The sequence below is a fragment of the Crocodylus porosus genome, unplaced genomic scaffold (assembly GCF_001723895.1).
Source record: "Crocodylus porosus isolate Cpor-Errol unplaced genomic scaffold, CroPor_comp1, whole genome shotgun sequence".
NCBI classification, from domain to species: Eukaryota; Metazoa; Chordata; order Crocodylia; family Crocodylidae; genus Crocodylus; species Crocodylus porosus.
In genome coordinates this window covers 19,648,836-19,665,087 of record NW_017728943.1, presented here as the reverse complement: position 1 = coordinate 19,665,087, position 16,252 = coordinate 19,648,836, and the positions used below count along the sequence as shown (strand labels likewise).

Sequence of the window (16,252 nt, the reverse complement as noted above, 5' to 3'; positions counted from 1 at the left end):
TGGCGCCCCAAAACAATTACAATAGTAACATCAAAGATCACAGATCACCATAACAAATATAATAATAATGAAAAAGTTTGAAATATTGCGAGAATTACCAAAATGTGACACAGAAACACGAAGTGACCAAATGCTGTTGGAAAAATGGCACCGATAGACTTGCTCGATGCAGGGTTGCCACGAACCTTCAGTTTGTAAAAAACGCAATATCTGCGAAGCACAATAAAACAAGGTATGCCTTGTTTTATATGCTCATATGCTTATATGATAGGTGTGGTGGAAGTCTGCAGTCAGCTGCTCTGTGCAGTGCATTGTGGGAGTGACGCACACTAAAATACAGTCTCCTGCGTGGGTCTGTGCTCCTCACTTGGTGTCTGCTACATGTGTTTCTGTAGTTGCCATCCCCACTATGGTAACATTCACTGCCACCCTGTGCTTGTGTGTACTGTCTGCTGTTGGTGAGTACCAAAACTGTCTTGTAGAAGTGGTAGAGATGGGTCTGGGAGTCGGTACAGTTGAGGTCTTGGAATGTATTTGTTACATTGTTAAGTGGGTTCCCTTTATGCACGTTTGAATTATGCACCATTTTCCAGGAACACATGTACAGCATAACGTGAGGGAAACCTATAGTTAAAATCTTTTGAAATGCAAACTCAGTTTTCCCCAGAACAATCTCTTTGTTAGCCAAGGATCAGTCTGACCTGGCAAAAATAATGTAGGACTTGAATTCCACTTCATTTTAAAAATGGAGTCTTACTTTAGCAAAATTCACTATAAGCAGGTTTTACCCTGTCAGCCATAAACGTGTGCCCATTTCTCCATCAACCAGAAGCCTCTGTATCCAACATCATACCTATTCCAGTTCCAGCTCTGATAGAAGTTTCCCTACCCCACCATCCTGTTGATACCACAAACCTCCATTAGTGTAGAAAACCTATACATGGCCAATAAATTGATTTTTGTTGTGCAGTGGTGTGGGGCTTGTCAATATTTGCCTATTTTAAGGCATAGAGCAAACCTTTAAACTTTGAACAGCTATGTAATACTGACCAGAGCATCACATTAGGACAACAATCTGTAAGCCTAAAGTGATATTTTGTAATACAACCAGGCTTTCCAAAGTTTGCAGGACTTTGTTATCTACACAGAAATATATTTACATATATGAATGCTTGAAGTCAGATATCTAAATACTATTTTTAAGGCATTAGCTGATTTAGGCATCAGATATTATTCATTCAAGTTTGAAAAATAAGGCCCTGAATAATAATCTTACAGAATATTTACTGTGTAATGGGTTTGTGAAGTCTGAAAAATGAGTTTCTTTAAACAGGCCATTCAGGCTCAAATTTCAAATATAAAAATTAAGTTTTATATTGGTATAGAGGTTTTCTTGACCTCTCTAAACTGCCAAACAGTAAGCACAAAAATGTAAACACTCCCTTCCAGTATCTAGAATCCAAAGGTTTCAGCAGCTCATTAGAGCAGAAACAAGAAATAAAGCTGACTATTATATTTCACTGCCCAAGCTAAAGCATAATACAAGGGTTTTTTTAAAAAGCACAAATGATGACAAGTACTATTTTTAAGAGGAGTTCTTAATAATAGTTCCATGACTCAAAAACTTTACATGATAACCTACTTGATGAGTGGTCATTATGCTGGAGAGGAAGCCATTGTCCAGGTGTTTGTTAGGAAAGATGTATAGCCTAACAAAGTTTTATTAGTTTACAGGCTATAATGTTGAGCTATAAGGGTGCCTATACACATCACAGCAGACTCTATTGATAAAGGCTGCTGGAGTGTTCCAATTAGAATGCTCTGGAGTGCTACGGCATCTTGTATATTGTGTCCCGCGTTTCACAATGGCCAAGGGAGCACTTTAACTAAAGCTCGCCCAACAAGCTTTAGTTAAAGTGCCCCTGTGGTCATTGTGAAACACAGGACACTAAATACAAAAGATGCTGCAGCATTTTAATAAAAGAGGCTCCCAAGAGCTGCTCTAATTAAAACACCCCTCCCCCGCCCTGGAACACATGTACAGGCAACCTAAGAGATTTAATTAAACAGTGCTACCATGCCCCCTTCACTATGGAAGTCAGTTTTTAGAATGTGATAACAAACACGTCCTGAAGACAAGAACCACCTCTCTGGTGCACTCATACTTGAGAAACTATAGTGCAGCAGGGTTTACATACATTAGCTGAATGGCTGTTCACTCAGTGTGTAGGAGGACTGTGGTCTGTCAAACAACATTAAGCAAAGTCATATAGACCATAACTAGGGGCACAGCTGGGGAAGGATTCACTAGAAATAACAGCATTGCCTCAGCTGCTCTGTTAAAAATACACCTGGCAGAACCTGATCATATGAAAGGTTCAGGAATCCTCTAAACTCCTCAAGTAACAACTGGTGATGTTGGCAAGGTGCTAAAAACTGAGATTTAAACTTAGCACCAGTTTCTCGGCTGGTGAAAATCACTACAGCCCCCTGGAAGGGAATGTTGTGGAACACTTATGAAGACAGGTCAAGCTGGAGCTTTAACTTAGCAAATTTTGTTAGCATAATGTGAATCCCCAGCTTCTCCCAAGTGAAACAGAAGGTAATAACCAGTTGTCTCCACTAGGAAAGTTTTTCTGGACATTAGTAAAATGCAGTCAAATTTAGCTAGCACAGTCAAATCCAAATTTGCATTTACTTAATAAGCTTAATATTAGGCCTTTAGTTAATCTGATGCAAATTCCCTGCTGCAGTACTCAATCCTGCACAACAGCTACTAACTAAAAGGTGGTTATGCTAAGATGAATAGTTACTGTTTGGATGTTTGTAGCAATAAGTGTAGGTAAAACTCAGGCTTGGATGAAATGACATTTATTTTTGTGAGGCCTCTTTAGCCCTTATGGGTAAAGCAAAGAGAAGCCGTAGAGTATTATCCATACTGTATGAAGTGGAAAGTTTCTGAAATAAGGAAACAATGAACTCTGTTTAGAAATAGTTTAAGATGTTAATACAGTCAGAAGATGATTGTGTATTTTGTCAGTGTCCCAGCTGGATGAGAAGGAAAATTTATGAAAGGGGGGAAATAATTGGAGCAATGCAGAATCCCTAAGGAACAGGCATGAGAAAGCATGACCTGATGAGCAGCCCTGCCCCTAGATTGGATGCCTGATCATCATTACTTGGTGTCTTAACTGCTAACTATTGTATCTTAAAGGTGATACTCCATTATCTTAAACTTCCATTAAATAATGCTGCTTCAATTAAGTATGCTTTAACTTGGGCCTGGATTCTGAGGTTCACCTAATTCCATCCCCTAGGCTTTTTTTTTTTTCTTTCCTGTTAAATTATCTTACTTCAGAAATACTTTTTGATCACTCTATTAGCAGAACAAAGCTGAGGGGATTTTCCCACTACTAGCCACATGATTTAAAGAAACTGCGACTAAATGATCCTATGACCCCAGCTGACTTCCTGCCCTTTGGGTGCGGGGGCTGGACTTGGTGATCTCCGGAGGTCCCTTCCAGCCCTAGTGTCTATGAAATCCATTCTACAACTGAACTGAGAAAAGGACAGTTTATAGATTCAGAATGAAACAAATAAGCTTTTTAAAGGGCTGCCATAGCTTATCTAATGAAAGTTTCCTTTATTTTCACAAGGACTAGAACTGTGGTTACAGTAAGTTAAACCTCTGCAGAAAGCTAAGGCCTCTAGCCCCTCTTACGCCAAAGAAAGCTTTCTGCTGGCTAACAGTGAAAAAAACAAGCCGAGTTTTCCAGCTGAGAAGATTTGCTTTTTAATAATCTGATTTTGTATCAACATGTTTCTTTTAAATAAGAGCTTCATTGTTATCATCTCCTTGCTGCTGCTTCTCCTGTTCTGGGCCCATATAAAGCCCTCCCTTCTCCAGTTAGTCTAAGTTAGTGCTAGTTTGACTTTTGCGGGCCTTTCCCAAGGCTCCTTTGAGTCCTGAGAAGCTGGGGATAAAACTAATATGCTGTGTTCCAGCTTCATCCCTATGCCAGGGGCTGAGAGCAGAGACAGCATGCAGCCTTTATTTATACCAGCTGTACACAAGCAAGCAAGCCTCTCTACAGAAGGGATATTCTCAAGAGGATGCACTTTAATGGTTTTTTTTGTGGCCAGCAGGATGTAAAGGAGGAGCCTTAGTGTAAATGAGACAGGCCTGCAATGTTGCTCAGGAAACCTTATTTTTATATTTTAATTTAAAATATCAACTGGTGCCCTTACTCATAAGAGCTCTCCTAAAAAGATGCACTTTAAAGGAATTAAAAAGGTGTCCTTGCTTTAAGATAGTAGATGGCAGGAATCATGGGTCTGAAATACTTTTTGAATGCTTGAAAACACAGTGAGTTGAGAGGTGGCAGCATGGCTGCTCCAACTGCCTGTGTAGTGCTCCCATTACATCAAATACCCCACTAACCTTACACTACCCTGTTTCTCCAGAACACTACAACTGTTTCCACATAAAGTTACAAGTGTTTGCCCTGAAGGCACCCAGGTGTATGCTGTACTGTGCACTGAGCTAGGAGTTAAGAGAGTGAGACTTCAAAAGGTAGCTTGCAAAGAAAACCCATTGAATTCATGCCTTGTTTTTTCCTTATTTTTCCACACAAAAGGGCAGGCTGCATGGGTGGGTGGTGTGTGTGTGCGCACTTATGTGTAAGGGTGGAATGGGATAAGACGACAAAATGTGTTTAAGCATTCGAAATTCTACCCCACTTTTCTATGAATAACTAGAAAAATAGTAGTTGTACTGTATGCCACTGCAGATACCCCTTGAATTGAAAAGGGAAGATTTTTTAGAACTTTTTACTACATATATAACTCAAATGTACAAGAGCTGAGAGGAAAGCTTTGAAAGTTCTTTTGTTATAAATCAGTTACTCCTCAAATTAGGAGTTTCCAATCCACATTTTAGGTCCTCTTTGTGACATTTCTAACAAAGTAGTAAAAGGCCACAGACACAAGAGCTGCCAATTAAGCTTAAACTCCTTCCTAACAGGCTGAAGCCAGTGTTTCCAGATTTTTTTTGGACCAATGGGCCATGGTCAACCATCAACATTTCACAGACCAACTCATACGTTCAGCATCAAGTTTTTCACTGAGCACATTAATAGGTGTTTGGGGTCCAGTGTGACCTGTGGAGCAGGGACAGATCACTTACTGTACCCTGGTAGGTCACAATTTGGGAATCATTGGTTTATGCTAAACTTGAGTTTTTATTTCAATTAAATCTCCCATACTTTTCCTTGCAAAGACAGCTTTGCAAAATATTAAATAGAATAAAAGGCCTGGACTAAAAGGAACAAGGTGCTAGACTAGAGGCAATCCTCCACATAGTCCTTTGTTTCAAGGAACTTTGTAAGGATATGGATGTTCAAACCATTTTCTGTGGGGCTAAAGGGGACAGGGATTTGCTACACATCAGCTGCTCCATGATTACTGTCCAGATGCATGCTTCTAACCCACAGTAAGCAAAAGCAAAGCTGTAATAACTTATTCCTCTTCAATAAATAGTAAGTGGAAGCTTAACTAAAGTAGGTTAGCTCTCAAGAATAGCATAGATGGAGTAACAAACAGACCAGTGGGGCCTTGGCCCAGGGGCCCTGCTTGTGGCTCACTTCTCAGTGGCAGGGAAGCAAAGGTCGTGTTTTAAACTTGACATTGGTTTTGTCTCTGTACTGGTAGGGAGCAAGTGGAAGAGCCACCAGGGCCACTCAGCTGTGGAGACAAAAATGGCACCAGCGTTAAAACCACAGCTTTCACTTCCCTGCCAGTGAGGACTGAGCCGCAAGCATGGCCTCTCCACCAATCAGCAATGGGGGGGAGGCTAGGGGAAACCTGCAAGATTAAAAAGGTGCTGTGTGCACGTGGCCAGGAGCACAACAGGGTAGCCTAGCCAGCTCCCTGCAGGTCAGTCTAACACGGGAAGGGGCATGGGACAGAGAGATTGAGGCCCTCACAGTGAGGGAGTCAGTGGGGCAGGGAGAGGAGGAGCTGCCCAGATAGGGCAATTAGTGGGATCCAGGGCTGAGGCAGGGAGAGAGACAGAGCTATGGATGGCTCACCCAGGGGGCATGAGGCAGGGTGGCTCCTCACTGCTGGGTGCACCCCCTCAGAGGAGACATGGGGGGCATGTGTCCCCCCAGATGTGTGCAGGGTAGATGCAGGCTGATTGTTGTGGGCTTCGGGCTCTCCACCCTACTGCCTTTCCCTTGGGAGCCCTGTGCTAGTTGTGTGGTCCCTGCCCATCTGGCAGCAGTGGGGGCGGTGAGTTGTGCCTCCTGTTGCTGGGCAGGCAGGGGACACATGGCTGGCACAAGGCTCCTGGGGCAACGGCAGCAGAGCAGGGAGCCCCGAGCCCACAGCAGGCAGCCTACATCCACACTTGCCCTGACTTGGTTTCACTCTAGTTAAAAGCATCCCCACGCATAAAAACGGTAGCAGCAGCAGTTGAACTAAAGCTCATTCAACAAGCTTTAGTTTAAGTGCCTGGATACTATCAATATTAACCAAGAAAGTCTTTATTGGTGCACCCTTAATAACTTCAAATGAGAATTAGTCTCCCTATGGGAAGGGACTCTCTGAAAAAGCTGCCAAGTCCAGTCAAATGAACACACTGCAAATCCAAGTCTGTAATATCCACCGACTCCCAAGCACTTCAAGGACTAGTCTGACTTCAGTTAAGAATTGAGGATGCTCAGCACCTTACACAGAACTGATTGAACTTTCCAGGTTCAGGCCTGACATCAACATGTTAAAATACTAATGGGGAAATTATTTATGAAATCATTATACTTGGGTTTAAGTGCATTCATGGGAACCGTGTTTTAATTTTATTTAATACAATGACTGAAAAACAAATATTTTACCTTTCAGAACATCCTGAATCAACACTGTTACCTCTGGAAACTAATACTGCAAATACTAAATGTATTCAAACGATTATACTAACAATACATGAAAAACTGGTTAATTCCATCTGGGGGGCATGGGGAAGGGGGCTCCCTGATGCTGCACGCACCCCGGAGGGAGGCATGGGGGGCATGTGCCCTCCCATATTTGTGCCCAGGGTGAGGGTGAACTGCCTGCTGTGGGCTCGGGGCCAGGGGCCACGCCAGCCTCTTTCCAGCAGGGGGACTGAGTCAGGGCTGAGTGTGGCGTAGACAGTGATGGCATGAGAACGGTGGCTACATGAGGGCTGGCTAGGGATAATTTTGGGGTGGCCACAGCCCCCCAAGCCTCCCCACAGCCCCTGCTTGGGGCACTATACTCTGGTGCCTTTCCCTAAGGAGCCTTGAGCCAGCCACATATCCCTTGCCTGCCCCACCAGGGGGAGCTCCCAAGGGAAAGGCAGCAGAGCAGTGTCCTGAGCAGGGGCAGTGCTGGGAGAGAGGGGGGCTTGGGGCGCTGTTGCCACTCCAATATTCCCTGTAGCCCCCCCACAAAGAGCCACTGCTCCCAGCCCTGCCCCCCTGCTGGGAAGAAGCAAGCACAGCCCCTGGCTCTAAGCCCACAGCAGGCAGCCCACCTTCACCCACACACAAATCTGGGAAGGCATATGCTCCCCATGCCTCCCTCAGGGGTGTGCACAGCAGCAGGGAGCCACTTGCCTTCCCTGCACACCCGAGACAAGCCGCCCACAGCTGCATCCTGCCCCAGGGTCACATTCATTGCCCTGGGTGGGCAGTGCCTGCCTGCCTGCCTGCCTGTACCTCACTCTCTCCCTCACTGTGCGGGCCTCAATCCACACCCCCCATGCTCCTTCCCCCCACAGATTTACTGGTAGAGCACTGCTCTCCAAGCTGCCCAACTGCATTCATGGTGGTTATGCACATGCATCCAGCACTTATTGGTGAAATTATTGGCTATGTTGGCCAAAAAAAAAAAAAAAAAAAGCTGACAGCCAATAATGTTAATTTCCCTTTTATTGGTGCCAATCCAACATGCCTCCAATTTTGGCTTTGGCCAGGGCCTCAATAACTCTTAATCTGCCTCTGATTAGGATACGTTATTGTAGTTTCACCATCATGAGGTAAGTAGTATGCTGAGGCAATTATCACTGAGCAACTGAGCAGTGATATTCCAGCCCTTTTACTGCTGTTTTTTATGTCCATACCCTGTAACAATATTCCCCAAGAATTAAAGCTTCCTGCAAGCCTTGCCACCTTCCTTCCAAGTTGCAGGGAGCCACCCTCTGACCTTGGTTTCTTAGAACAGAAATGTGGGGCAATGTATTACAAAAGAAAGAGAAGAACCAGGACCATAAACTGACAAAAACAAAACAATGAATCAGGTACCTCCTAACTCCCTGGAGAACAGGACAAGAGAGGGCAAACCACTTGTAATGAGATTAGTTACATTAGCTAACTGACAGGAATATCTCTACTAGAGTCTTTCTATTGGTGACTCCACCTTCCTGTTATGGGCCAACCACCTGCTTACTCACCTGCCATGCCTTGACCTTAATTGATTAATTTGTTGTTGTAGTTGGCAGGAAACTTCCCACTTTATTTGCTAGTGCCAGGGGGTGCTATCTGCAGCTCCTTTTCCTCCCCTACACTGCAGCCCAAGCCTTGCAGACGGTACTGACATGGTTTTGACCTGGACCTTGCCCAGGGAAGTTGGGGAGAGGGCCAAATTACAGCTTCTCACCACCCCCTTGCTCTGGGGGCTGGAGCCAGTGCACCCAAAATGCCATGCCCTCTGGTGCCAGGGTCCCCACACAACCATGGAGCCCCTATGAGGCCTCCTCCAACCCCTAATAGCCTCACCCAGTCCTCCAGTGTTATAAAACTACAAAACAGAAAACACAAGCCCCTGGGCTATAACAAAAAATCTAAGCCATCTGGCTAACCATCATTCAAATCCCTACCAGGGAACTGTCTACCCCAAATCCACAAACAAAAGCTACTCATGCCATCAGGCTTCTCTACTCTGCTTGCTCCAGCAGAGCTCCTTCTCCCTTATCTACTAGCAGAGAACTGCTCTTCTGGCCTCACTCCTGGGGTTTATATATGCCAGGCCCTACCCCTTCCTGTCAGCTGACTCCCCAGCAGTAGCCCTAGCAATCCACACTTGTGCCTCTGCTCTGAGAGTAGCAGGCACCTTAGTGTCCTGCTACACTAACGCACAGCAGCATACACTTATACAGTAAACACTATAAAAAAACTGAACAGAACAGGCATTACCAGAATGGACAGGGCCCTAATTTTTTTCCTGCAGTAGTGTTGGAACAAGTAGTTTCATAAGATTGTCCAGAAACCATAAATGTGCTACAAACAACTCTGCTTGCTGATGTTAAGCAGTGTATGACCGAGGCAGCTGCATGCTGTTATCTATAGTGTCAGCTGTAACCAAGTTCACTTCCTGTGTCCAGTGTCCCTCAGGAACATACAATGGTTTCCTGAGCCTATTTCCCCAGCAGGCAGTTGGTGATAACAGGAAATTTATCTTCCTCTAACTGGAAGTTGCACAGAACTTTTTAAAAAATCCACTTATACTATTGTTTGGCCCACTGGGTGTGAGATATACCAAAGGATAAAGAGCATAGCTTCTTTGGATGCTCCTGTTAAGAGGCATCACTCAAAAAGTAGCCATCTGTTTGAACAGGGTTAACTGGTAACCCAGGTTGGATGATTAACTTTGTAGAGAGACATTTCTTCAGGTGTTGACTGACCAACTGCCTTTGACAAAGCCACAGGCAGTGAATTTAGCTAAGTTTCTTTGTTGGCATGGGATTCTCCACACATAAGCAAGAAAGAAAAATAGCTTAAATGTCAGGAGGAAGCATAAAAAAGGGAGTGAGTAGGTCCAGTGACCCACCTACTCTGCCATACCTTTTGTAAACACACTAGCTCCCCAGTAAGGGGACAACATCTTTTCCCAAAAACCTTTTGAATTCTACCTGTTTCAGGGTGGGGGGTAAAAAAAACCAACCAAAACACATATTTCCCTTGCAAATAGAATCATAATGAAGTCAGGATGGAAGGGACCTCCACAGGTCATCTAGTCCAACCCCTTGCCTGAAGCAGGATCATCCTCATCCAAACCATCCCATACACCCATAATCTAAATTCTGCATAAGACTACCTGCAACCCCAGACACAAAGTACATTGGAGTGACTGTGCCTTTCATTGTTTTGTGAAAGAAGACTTTAAAATACACAACCTTCACCTAAGAGATACAGTACACGCTATTAAATACTCTTGTGATGTGATCTTATAACTTCTGCCAAATTGTCCTACATCCAGATAGCTCATTTAGGTGAACCAGCCCTGAACTGCTGGCAGGTGGACAACTGGCGTTCTATTTGAGCAACACAAATTGCTTTCAGCAAGATAAGGTACTGTATGGACATCGACTACGCATTGAACACAACAGATGGCATTAAAATAAAGTCATGCATGAGAATAAAGTGCATTTCCAAAAACAGTCAAAGCTAACTGATAACAAAAACAGTCAAAAAGTAACTGAATATGAAAACAGTATAAAGATATGGATCCACCCAACCAATTCCAGTCTGGGGAGCTAAGACCTGAGGAACTGCATTTGATGGCATGGGGAAATTGCTGGGGGGGGGGAGGCAGGTGGGTTGCATCTACAGCAGTGCTTCTCAGTCTATCTGAGATTGGAAGCACCCCTACTTCAACTCCAGACACCCCGCCCCAGCTGTCACTTGGGGGGGGGACACCACACACACTAGAGCAATCCTCCTGGTGCAAATGGCACCAACGTTTGAGAGCTGTGGGTGCCTGCCTAGAAGCTCCCGTGTAGAAGGGCTTGTGAATCCCCAAGTTGCAGCTGGGGAAATGTAGGCTAGATGCGAGAAAACACTCTCCCGGAGCACCGGAGCAGGCTGCCAAGCGAGGCGGTGGGACCGCCACCCTTGGAAATACGCAAGACCCGGGCGGACAAAGCCTTGGAGGGGCCGATGTTGCTCAGGCCGGTCCTGCTCTGAGCCTGCCGAAGGCCCCCCCCCCGTCTCTGGTGGCGCTGGCGGCCCCCTCGCCAGGCTCCCCCGGGCCGGCGGGGCCTGGCTGGGACGCAGCCACCCTGCCCCGCGGCCGGATCCCATTTCGCCGCGGGCCCTGGCAGGGGGGTTTCCTGCGGGCTGAGGAGCCGGGGTGCGGGGGCACTCGCCTGCCTGCTCTGCCGCCGGGAGGGTCCCCGGCCCGCGGTGGGTCTCTCCCTTCTCCCCCCCGTGTCGCCCGCACTCACCGCTCTCGGCGGGCCGCCGCCGGCTCCACAGCTGCCCCGGTGCCTCGTGTGCGCGCTGCCCCGCCCGCCTCGCCTTCCGCCCCGCGCCCTCAAGGCTGCGAGTGCGAGGCTGCAGCCGCTTCCGCGCCCCGGCAGGGGCAGAGGCGCCCGCCTCCAGGGAGCGGGGGACGCGGGACCAAACGCCCCCGCCGGCAGCCCTGCGCCGCTTGGTCTCGCCCGGATCCCGCCCGTTTCCCGGCCCGAGGTTCCAGCTGCAAAAGCCGAGCTCGGCGGTCAGGTCTAGCCGGGGCAGGCGCCCCGCATCCAAGCGAGCATCCCTCCCACCTGCAAGCCCCGGGCCTTGCGAGTCACATGCCCCCAGCCTCGCGGGCCGCTTGTGCCTTCAAAAGGAGCGCCTGCTCTGGCACTCAGCGCCTCCGGCGCTCCTTTTAACCTTCCCCACCCCTTTTTTTGGTTGGCAAGAGTAGTTCAAGGTACTGCCTACGCTGGTGCAAAAGGCTCTGCTCCACCAAGGCGGAGGCCGATCTCCCGCTTTAGCAGCTGATAGATAGTGTCCCAGCAGATAGGTCACAAAGGCCATTTGTTTGCATAGGATGTGCCTTGTGTTGTGTCTGAGTCTCCTGCCTAGCTTTAGTAATACCTCAGACAAAGGATTTGTGTGGGGTGGTTTGCACAGGGATAAAACCCTGCCTCTGACAGGTGGCTGGACTAGTTTGTACCCTATGGTTTGAATAGGGATGAGCCTCCCTCAGGCAGGCAGCTGGACTACATTAGCGGTTCTCAACCTTTCTTGTGCCAGGACCCACTTGTCAATGCTGATGGCCAGTCCCGACCCAGTGCCCTCACTCCCAACCTGCTGCCACCTGTCTCCCGCCCCCCAGTGTGTGGGGCAGGGGTGAATATGTACAGCAGGGGAGGCCCCAAATAGCCCCCTGTAGGCCGGAGCTCTGCCAGCCCACAAGGGAAAAGCCAGAGTTTCCCACCATTTTCTCCTTTAAAAGAGAAGCTATTTTTAAAGTTTGTTCCTGACCCTGTTGCCCCTAGGATTCCTTTTACCAGGGACCCAAGGATTGACATGGCTCTCGTCCAATTTGGTATGAAGTGAACTTTTAATAGTAACCCCTAGGCTTATTAGAAGTATTTTTCCTTGCAATAGACCTGGCAAGAGGTTCCTTCAGGCTTTACAGCAGCAACCTTCAGTGGTACCAGCCTCATATCCTCTGCTGGGTGTGCGGGATGTTAGTTTCTGGATTCCTTGTTGTTCAAACAAGAAGTCCAAGGCTGCTCCTGTCTCCCCAGGGTGGCAGCACAGAACACACATGCATTCCTTTGTCTGGCCATCACTTTTGTAACTTCTGTCACCCCAAAGTGTCCAATCCTCTGGCTCTGTGCCAAGCATTCCTTGTATAGTGCACCAATCCCCTGGCACTGTGCCAGCCATGTTCCTATAGAGAAACGGTTGCTGCTTGCTTGCCCAGTGCCCAATCACAGCACTCACATCTCTCAGTGTCACAGAGGGCGCTCTGTCCAATTGTGTTGCTTAGTTCTGGGAAGGCCTGGACTATGGCTAAAAGCCTTAGCATAACTCAGTTTGCCTGCTACAGACGCTTTCATATGCTCTTACAACCCACTTTTAGGTCACGACCTGTGGGTTGACAAACATTGGGCTAGATGACCTCTGGAGCTCCCTGCCAACCCCACTCCTCTATGATTCTAGACATCTAAATATTACTAGTGATCACCATTGCCATTTAAGCACTTGCTGGAAGGCTGAGTCACTGAGGCAGGGGTGCACCACTGAGGACTGCTGCAAAACTCATCAGGGTATGCAAAGATATCTTCATTCATAGGAAGCGGAGGAGGACCACCCAGTAAGTGACTGGCCAAGTCAACTCACCGCTGGCAACTTTGTGGACTGTTTAACATTCTCCTTGTAAGCACATGGGCTGCAGCAGCATTTGATCCCCATGCAGCTCCTGGGGTCCCCGGTACCATGGGTCTGCCTTGGAATAAGCAGTAGCACCTGCTGCATGGGGATGACACTCTCATTTTGGAGCTTGATCTTAAATTGCACAGAGCTCCTGTTTCAAAACCTCACTCTTAGCGTGCGACACATTCTGTCTCAAGGCAGAGAGAGAGAGAGCGCCTCAGTTAGGATACAGACAGTGACCATGTGTAGGGGGTGCACATGTACCCCGAGAGTGCTGGTACACCCTCCTGACAGGCTGTGCTCACTGCTTAGGCAACTGGTAGGGGGGACCAGCGGGAATGCCGGCCCTCTCTGCAAGCACCAGACAGGAAGTAGGAGTGCCAGATGAAGCACTGCAGCCACTTCCAGAAGTGCTGCAGCCAGGCTGCTTCCCGTTAACACAATCAGCTACAGGAGCACCCTCCTGGTCAGTGAGATCGACTGTAGGGGGACCTGCCCCCAGTTGTTGGCTGGCTGCTGGGGGGGTATGTGCTCCCCGCAACTAAGGTGGCAACAGTTGCCCATGGATACAGAGGAGGGCTGTGGTCCAGACTGCAGCCTCCTCTAGTGTCACCCACCAGATCCCCCAAACTGCCCTATCCCTGAATCCTCCTTCCCCAGCCTGTCCACAGCGAAGCTTCCCTTCTTGCCTGTTATCCACGTGGAAGAGGGCTTGGGGTCTTACATCATTTCCCAACCTAAGCCCTGCAAGCACAAAGGAATCTATGTGGTAATGCTTGTCTCTATCCCTTTATGTATCCATGTCATTATAAGACCACTGGGCTGCTTCATGCAGCTCATTTCAGGGTTGTTTTTTGGTGAGTGGGGGGGAAAGACAGGAGGCTTGGGTTTTTGATTTTTTTTCTTTTAACGTTTCATACCAGACTTGATCTGGTTACGTTTAAAGAACAGGGATCTGTACATGTAGCTATGACTCAGTCTGATGCTTCTGGGCAAAATCTGTGCTCCCCTCCCCATCACCTCCCTTCCACACTAGACATAAAAGCTGCATGGCTGAATGCTCTGAAGACAGGCTTCCTTCTTATCAATTTTGTGCAGGCAGGACTGCTAGCTACAATTGTTTCTTTTCCTCTTCCTCTTCAGGACTGCCAGTTTGCTACCAGTGCCTTTTATCTGACAGCTGCTGCACTTAGAACTTCTAACAGAGAAGCTTGGAAAGGAGGTGCAAAACTCTAAAACTCTTGGTTCAGAGATGATACCTTTTATTAGACGAACTAAGAAACTGAAAAAAAAAATTCTTTGCAAGCTTTCAGGCACATGCACCCTTCTTCAGGTTGAGGACAAATCCAAGATTGTAAACATCCTCTTACATAGAAAATAAACTTCATTTTGCACAAGGGAATTTTGAGGCTGGATATCTGTTCCCCTGGATCCATGAGAGTCCTTTGTGTGAGTTGGTTCTTGATGTGCAGATAGGGCTGTTCTCATCCCTAGAGGTGTCAGATGTCAGGAAAGCAAGGAGTCTCAAAAAACTTCCCTTCTTGTTCAGCAATGAAGTTTATATTTCCAAAATCAGCTAAAATATGGCATCTTTGATGTCTCAGGGATGTATTTGATAGCTGTGTTGGTCCAAGACAAAAAGAAATACAAAACTCTAAAACTCTTGGTTCAGAAATGATACCTTTTATTGGGCCAACTAAAAAATCACAAAAAAATATATATTTGCAAGCTTTTGGGCACATGCACCCTTCTTCAGGCTGTGGACAAATCCAAGATTGTAAAAATCCTCTTAGGTAGGAAAGGAGGTGGCCACTCACCAACACCCTACCTGCCTCTTGCCCTGGTGACAGGCTGACAATGACTCTGACTCCACTCATAGGCCCAAAATTATAGAAGGGAACAGTTGAAAAGCACAACTGCCAGTCCCAGGAGAAAGAACACAGCCAGCTCCATGTGTCCCCCACCTTTCAGGGTTTCTGCTCTTCAAAGATCTACCACTTCCTTTTTGGGTGCTGAGTCATTTGAAAGCCCAGTGGGTAAGCACAGGCCATTGCAAGGGGAGCACGCTCCCTTTGGGAAGGTGACGTTCTTGGCCCACCCTGTCCCCAGGGGAAGGGAATCATCAGTTTCCTGTTCAGTATCCTCTAATCCCAGAGGCAGCCAAAGGCAATAGATTGCCAGTGTCAGAAGAGAATATTTTCATTAAAAAAATAATGACTAGAATATTCCACAGGTAATGGGAGGGGATGTTGAACGAGCCATTTAATTAAAATCATGCAACAGGGTTAATTTAATACCTGATCCATAGGCTAGGTCCTGTGTCAGACAGTCAGGATAACTGAAAAGGCCTTTCATTGTTTCTCATTTGGGAACTGAAGTCGAGCTCTCTCTTCCTCCTGCATTCTTCCCTTATTGCTTTCAGCCTTTGGCACCACAAGTTGTGCTGCTGTAGGAAAAGTGCAGCTCTTTTGAGTGCTGGTTTCTATGAATACACAAAGTAATGGCTGGTAAGCACCATTCTGAGAACGAGTTTTGTCATATATATTTTTTTATTTTTAAAGGTAGTGAAGTCACAGGTAAGTCAGGATCAGTTTTGTGAAAGGTAATACCCCCTTCAAAGCCAGCTGGAATGGGTCGGCATGAGCTGGGTTGAGAACAACTCTTGACTATTGCCTAAGCAGGGCTGACAAACACCAGTTTCACAGTTTCCTAAGATTCTCCATACCCCTTCCTCCAGACTTCCTGGCCTTAAAAATCACCATTCAGGTCACTGCAATTAAAACACCCGTCTTCTGAAAGTAAGGTCGCATTTGCATAGTAAACTTCTTGTCCCTGGCAGTGGCTGTGGTGCTCTGGGCAGCTTCACTCCTAAACTGGAAGCAATGTAGGCAGGACTGCATAATACCCAAGATGTGCTAATGAGCATGGGGGTGGGCAAACTGGCTAATTAGCCAGGGAGTGTCTGTCTGAATCATTGTTTTGAACAAGGATCTTGGTTTTCTCCGATAAAAAATCACAAATTCTCTGTCAGAAAACCCTGCTGGTGCCTCTCAGCGACCCCAAAGCCCCCCCACCAACCC

At 47.0% G+C, this 16,252-nt stretch overlaps 1 protein-coding gene across 3 annotated transcripts in view; it reads right to left on the bottom strand.

Moving 5' to 3' along the window:
* The window catches only part of ST3GAL6 (ST3 beta-galactoside alpha-2,3-sialyltransferase 6), a 67,782-nt gene extending 56,439 nt beyond the window's left edge, over positions 1-11,343 (bottom strand). Inside the window, exon 1 of one of the 3 annotated variants that reach the window (XM_019548851.1) lies at positions 11,243-11,343. The gene's annotated coding sequence lies outside the window, so the exon portion shown is untranslated. Of the gene's footprint in view, positions 1-5,603; positions 5,743-11,242 lie in introns of those variants that run through there. The other 2 variants (XM_019548849.1, XM_019548850.1) reach the window with 2 other exon arrangements.
* Between the last annotated feature and the right edge of the window lie 4,909 nt (positions 11,344-16,252).